The sequence below is a fragment of the Somniosus microcephalus genome, chromosome 4, assembly GCF_052327205.1.
Source record: "Somniosus microcephalus isolate GS21.2 chromosome 4, FLI_Smic_1.0, whole genome shotgun sequence".
Classification (NCBI taxonomy): domain Eukaryota; kingdom Metazoa; phylum Chordata; class Chondrichthyes; order Squaliformes; family Somniosidae; genus Somniosus; species Somniosus microcephalus.
In genome coordinates this window covers 19,779,514-19,786,092 of record NC_140990.1, presented here as the reverse complement: position 1 = coordinate 19,786,092, position 6,579 = coordinate 19,779,514, and the positions used below count along the sequence as shown (strand labels likewise).

The following is a 6,579-nucleotide window of genomic DNA, read 5'->3' as shown; positions in this document are numbered from 1 at the left end:
TAGCTATGCCCCTCATAATTTTATACACCTCATTACGTTACAGGTGATATATGAATGGAAGTTGTTGTTGTAGCATACTTTCTGTCGCAAACCCTACTTTTAATGACCCGTCTATCTCTAGCCTCTGGATATCTCAATTTCTCTGCTTGTTACAATTTGAATTATATGTCCATTCTCGATTCTCCCCCCACCCGCCCCCCCCCGCCCCCCACAAGCCCCAAACATGTTCAAGTTCACACAGGTCCACGTTGAGCATCATTTGCTATATATTTCACCACTCTTCTAACGGTGTATGCCCTCATGCAATGTGTTCCATTCTTACCTACCATGTCCCCAAACCCAAAATTGTATGGTGTTCATGCCTATATTCAAACCTCGCATGTCTGTAACGAATAAGAGAGATTCAAACACCGAATGTACTCACATCTCACCATTCACATCTGAGAAAAAGCATTAACTTACTTCACTCTGATAATTTCGAAGCTTTACCCATTTCTGAGGACAGGATTTTATTCGGTTTTTTTTATTCGTTTATGGGATCTAGGCGTCGCTTGCAATGCCAGCATTTATTGCCCATCCCTCGTTGCCCTTGAGAAGGTGGCGGTGAGCCACCTTCTTGAACCGCTGCGGTCCGTGTAGTGATGGTACTCCCACACTGCTGTTAGGTAGGGAGTTCCAGGATTTTGACCCAGCGACGACGAAGGTTGCATAAGCATGTCTTGTATTCTCTTGAGCATAGCAGGTTGAAGGGTGATCTGACCGAGGGGTTTAAAATGCCAAAAGCATTCGATTTAATAGATACAGAGAAACTATTTCTTCTGGTGGGGGATATCAAGGCTTATCTGAAAATTACTCTTGGGCTAATTAGGAGGGAAATCTGGAAGGATGTTTTCACTCAAAGGGTGTTAGAAATCTTGAACTCACCCCCACATCCCCCCCCCCCCAACACACCCGCAAACAGCTGTGGGTGCTGCTGGGGACAAATAGAGCTTATAGTACTGCGATAGACAAAGTTATGGCATGTAATGGTATCGAGGGATACGAAGCTATGTCGGTAAAATTGAGTTGAGGCACAGATCCGCTATGATCTCATTGAATGGTGGAGAAGGCTCGAGGGGGTGAATGGCCTACCCCAAAGCTTGCTATGTTCCCTACTGACCCTCAAGGTTGTAGCACGCACTTTAAGTGCCTGAGAATCTGCACGGCACAATTTTTCAAGTTTGGAGAGTTAGTGACATTCATCACTAAACGTTGAGTGAGGATTAAGCTTGTCCTTCACTGGCACGCTGTTCGACGTTACTGCTTGTACTCCAGCCATGACTACTGATGTTTTTATTTATGCAGGAATTCTCTCCGATGAAATGGATTCAGGTGCCCACGCATGCCCACTGGGAATTCAGTGCCGGAGCCTTCGCGGTCAAATGCATCAGTTATGCTTAATTCAACATAGCAGGTTTTAAATGGCTAATCCGCTGTTGTGGCTATTGTTAAACATGCTCGTTTAGTGAACGTTTGTCCAGTGTCTGTGATATATTGATTGTATAGTCATACTTTTGTAAAAGTCGTGTTGCATATATTCGGCACACACATTAATTATATCCATGAGCATCATAGATTTAAACATGTAGCGAGCATCGTTATGTTTGAATGCTTTACAACAGTGACTCCACTTCTAAAAAAAAGTACTTCATTGGCTGTAAAGCGCTTTGAGACGTCTAGTGGTCGTGAAAGGCGCTATAAAATTCAACTCTTTCTTTCTTCTTTCTTCAATTAGTCAAAATAACATCTTTTAATTCGCATTTTAGATTCAAATGCATATATATTTCGAATTTTATGCACTTTTCTTAGAATCATAGAATCTTACAGCACAGAAGGAGGCCATTCGGTCCATTGTGCCTGTGCCGGCTCTTTGAAAGAGCTGTACAATTAGTTGCACTCCTCCTGCTCTTCCCCCATAGCCCTGCATTTTTTTGCAAGTTATCTGAAATGTTTTAATTTAATTTTATCTCATTTAAGAGCTTCAGATGCATTCCTCTGGCAGACATCAGGTGGGATTTGAATCGTACCATCTAAATCACGAGTTGCATCTGAATTGATACCAGGCAGCCTAGCTTTAAAACATCCCTGAGCTATTTTCTCGACCGAGTTTTAACGCGGTTCTGCCTTTCGCAGTTGGGGAGGGGTGGAGGGGGGTGATGGGGGAGGGCGATTTTTCCCTGGTCGCCTTGCATTAGGTCAATGGAAGTGAATATCGGTCGGGCGTATATCAGGTGGTCAGTGTGATAGGCCCCAAAATGAATTCCTACCGCCAGTGGCATCGCCTGGACGCCGGATTTTCCTTCCGGTGCTGCGCCCAAACCAGGCGTTACACCCAGGTGGTAAGGGCGAGCATCTACTCCTGTATTTCTTAGCCTAAATGATTCCCAGCGACACAACGAATGTTGCACACAGCTTTAATTTTGCGAATATACAGCACTCATTAACCAAAAGCAACCCGGGGCTAGAAATTTGTCTCGGGCACTGGCGCAAGACGGGCAGTATTGGATCAGCCGCCCATTACACACAGCGCCTGATATTCAGTTCCATTGCAGTCAACAGAATATCGGCCGGCCAATCAGATAGCGCCCGTTTGGCACCACTGCCCAGGACGAATTTCTCGTCCAAGAATATTGTTGCCATAAGCTTAGCTGAAAAAAAGCTAGGATATGTTCAATGCATTCATGTTATTCCGCAGAGAGAATCTGTATCAGTTTTATGAATTAACTGGTAAGTTAATCCCATTTGAATATATCTAGCACTGGTTTTCTCCTTGCTCTTTTGGAATTATTGTAATTAATTATTAATAAATTTGGTAACTTTAATGAGGCATGGTTTCAATCTATTTTTTCCACTTATAACGCAATGGGAACAAATGTATTACCTTTAGACAACATAGAAACATAGAAGATAGGAGCAGGAGTAGGGCATTCGGCCCCTCGAGCCTGCTCCGCCATTCAATGAGATCATGGCTGATCATTCAAACTCAGTACCCTGTCCCTGCCTTCTCCCCAGATCCCTTGATCCCTTTAGCCTTAAGAAATATATCCAACTCCTTCTTGAATATATTTAATCAATTGGCCTCAACTGCCTTCTGTGGTAGAGAATTCCACAGGTTCACCACTCTCTGGGTGAAGAAATTCCTCCTCATCTCTGTCCTAAATGGCTTACCCCTTATCTTTAGACTGTGACCCCTGGTTCTGGACTCCCCCGCCATCGGGAACATCCTTCCTGCATCTAGTCTGTCCAGTCCTGTTAGAATGTTATAAGTTTCAATGAGATCCCCTCTCATTCTTCTAAACTCCAGCAAGTTTAAGCCCAATCGACCCAATTTCTCCTCAGGTCATTCCTGCCATCCCAGGTATCAGTCTGGTGAATCTTCGCTGCACTCCCTCCATGGCAAGAACATCATTCCTCAGATAAGGCGACCAAAACTGCACACATATAATCATGCAGCACAGGAGGAGGTAATTCGTTCCTGTGCCGGCTCTTTCAAAGAGTTATACAATTAGTCCCACTCGCCATAGCCCTGCAACTATTTCATTTCCACTGTATATCTAATTCCCTTTTGAAAGTTACTATAGAATCGGCTTCCTTTATTGTCGTGCATTTCAGACCACATCTCGCTGAGTAAAATAAATCTTCCTCATCTGGTTCATTTGCCAATTACCTTCAATTTGTGTGTCATCTGGTTAACGACCCTTCGGTCAGTGGATAAAAAAATTCTCCTTATCTACTCTATCAAAACCCTCATAATCTGGAACGCGTTTATTAAATCCCCCCTTAACCTTCTCTACTCGAAGTAGGACAGCCCCAGCTTCTCTGGTCTCTCTAAATAACTGAAGACCCTCATCCCTGGTGCTTTTCGAGTAATTCTCCTTTGCACCCAGTCGAAGGCCTTGACAGCCTTCGTAAAGTGTGCTGCCCAGAATTGGACAGAAAACGTCAGCTCAGGATTATAATTATAAAAGTTTAGCATAGCATTCACTAGAGTTTAGAAGAATGAGAATGGATCTCATTGAAACGTATACAATTCTGACAGGGCTAGAAAGACTGGATGCAGCGAGGATGTTTCCCCTGGCTGGGTGGTCTAGAACGAGGGGTCACAGTCTCAGGATACGGAGTAGGACATTTAGGACGGAGATGAGGAGAAATTTCTTCACTCAGAGGGTGGTGACCCTGTGAAATTCTCTACCACAGAAGGCTGTGGAGGCCGAGTCACTGAATATATTTAAGAAGGAGATAGATAGATTTCTAGACAGAATAGGCATCAAGGGGTATGGGGAGAGAGCGGGAATATGGTATTGAGATAGAGGATCAGCCATGATCATATTGAATGGCGGAGCAGGCTCGAAGGGCCGAATCGCCTACATAGAAACATCGAAGATAGGAGCAGAAGTAGGCCATTCGGCCCCTCGAGCCTGCTCCACCATTCAATGAGATCATGGCTGATCATCCAAATTCAGTACCCTGTCCCTGCCTTCTCCCCATATCCCTTGATCCCTTTAGCCTTAAGAAATATATCTAACTCCTTCTTGAATATATTTAATGATTTGGCCTCTACTGCCGTCTGTGGTAGAGAATTCCACAGGTTCACTACTCTCTGGCTGAAGAAATTCCTCCTCATCTCTGTCCTAAATGGCTTACCCCTTATCCTTAGACTGTGACCCCTGGTTCTGGACTCTCCGGCAATCGGGAACATCCTTCCTGCATCTAGTCTGTCTAGTTCTGTTAGAATGCTATAAGTTTCAATGAGATCCCCCCTACTCCTGCTCCTATTTTTCTATGTTTCTCTGCTATGTTTTTCTACAGCTTCCTTAACATATTTAATGAACTATCCTTTCTCTTTGAATTGGAAGCGAAACTATTGGGCTCTCTAATCTAAAGTCGTTGAACGACACAGAAGCCTGCGACGCTGAAACAGCCTTCGAGTTCAGTCGAATTTTTCCATCTGTTTTTTTATTACCTCAACCGGCAGCAGGAGGGTTAACGGACTTTAGGTTGCGTGTTTCGACAGCAACTGTTAAGAGATAACGATACACGAGTTGGCTGTTGATTGGGGGTGGGGGGGGGGACCAGAGCCCCGTTGACAAGGCAACCAACGGCAGCAGGAAACGGTTTGAAGCTGCGGTTTCAGCAAACACGCTCGCAGAATATGTCAGTTTGTACAAACAGAGAAACTGCGGTTTAATCGCCGGGGACTGTAAACTGGAGCAGCGGGGTAGCAGTTAGGCGGGGGAGGTGGGGACGGATGTTGCATGAGCAACAGCATAAAATAATGGCAACATTAACCAGCGACTTTCTGAGCAACACAGACTGCAACAGAATTGGTTCTTTTTAAAACATTGATTTTATCTGTTCTTTAGACAGCAACCAACGCTAATCAAATATCGCATGGTTATGTTGCCGGCCTGTGACTGCAATTGTTCGCTACGGACAATCGTAGAATCACACAGCACAGAAGCAGGCCATTCAGCCCATCGTGCTTGTGCCTGCTCTTTGAAAGAGCTATCCAATTTTTTTTAATTCTTTTGAGGGATGTGGGAGTCGCTGGCAAGGCCAGCATTTATTGCCCATCCCTAATTGCCCATTCAGAAGGTGGTGGAGAGCCGCCTTCTTGAACCGCTGCAGTCCGTGTGGTGAAGGTACTCCCACTGTGCTGTTAGGGAGGGAGTTCCAGGATTTTAACCCAGCGACGGTGAAGGATCGGCGATATATTTCCAAGTCAGGATGGTGTGTGACTTGGAAGGGAATTAGTCCCACGCCCCTACTCTTTCCTCAGAGCCCTGCAAATGTTTCCTTTTGAACGATATATGCAGTTCCCTTTTGAAAGTCACTATTGAATCTGCTCCCACCACCCTTTCAGGCAACGCATTCCAGATCACAACAACTCGCTGTGTTAAAAATAATTTTTCTCCTCATTTTCCCCTGGATTTTTTTTGCCAATTCTCTTAAATCTGTACCTCTGGTTTCTCACCGTCCTGCCAGTGGAAACAGTTTCTCCTGGTTTACACTATCAACAGCCTCCAAAGTTTTGAACATCCCTATTAAATCTTCCTTTAACCATTCTCTGCTCGAAGGAGAACAATCCCATGTTCTCTAGCCTCACCACAATAACGGCTCAAGCAAAATTTAAATATAAAGCCTGAATACAGCCGTATAGTTACATTGGGTCAAACTGTTTATAAACTTTACATAAGATAACACCTAACTTAAATTTTAAGTGTTACATTTTCGATTGCCTAGGCCGTAAGTCTTAGAGTCATGCAGTTATACAGCACAGAAAAAGGCCCTTCGGCCCATCGTGTCTGCACCGGCCATCAAGCCCTATTTATTCTAATCCCATTTTCCGGCACTTGGTCCGTAGCCTTGTATGCTATGACGTTTTAAGTGCTCACCTAAATGCTTCTTGAATGTTGTGAGGGTTCCTGCCTCTACCACCCTTTCAGGCAGTGAGTTCCAGATTCCAACTACCCTCTGGGTGAAATAGTTTTTCCTCAAATCCCCTCTAAACCTCCTGCCCCTTACCTTGAAACTCTGCCC

General features: G+C 44.5%; 1 gene segment (V, D, J or C); it reads left to right on the top strand.

The window, feature by feature from the left end:
- Positions 1–2,865, top strand: part of LOC147118365 (T cell receptor delta constant-like) — a 27,967-nt gene extending 25,102 nt beyond the window's left edge. The window contains exon 5 of the C gene segment in view: positions 1,345–2,865.
- The last annotated feature ends 3,714 nt before the right edge of the window (positions 2,866–6,579 follow it).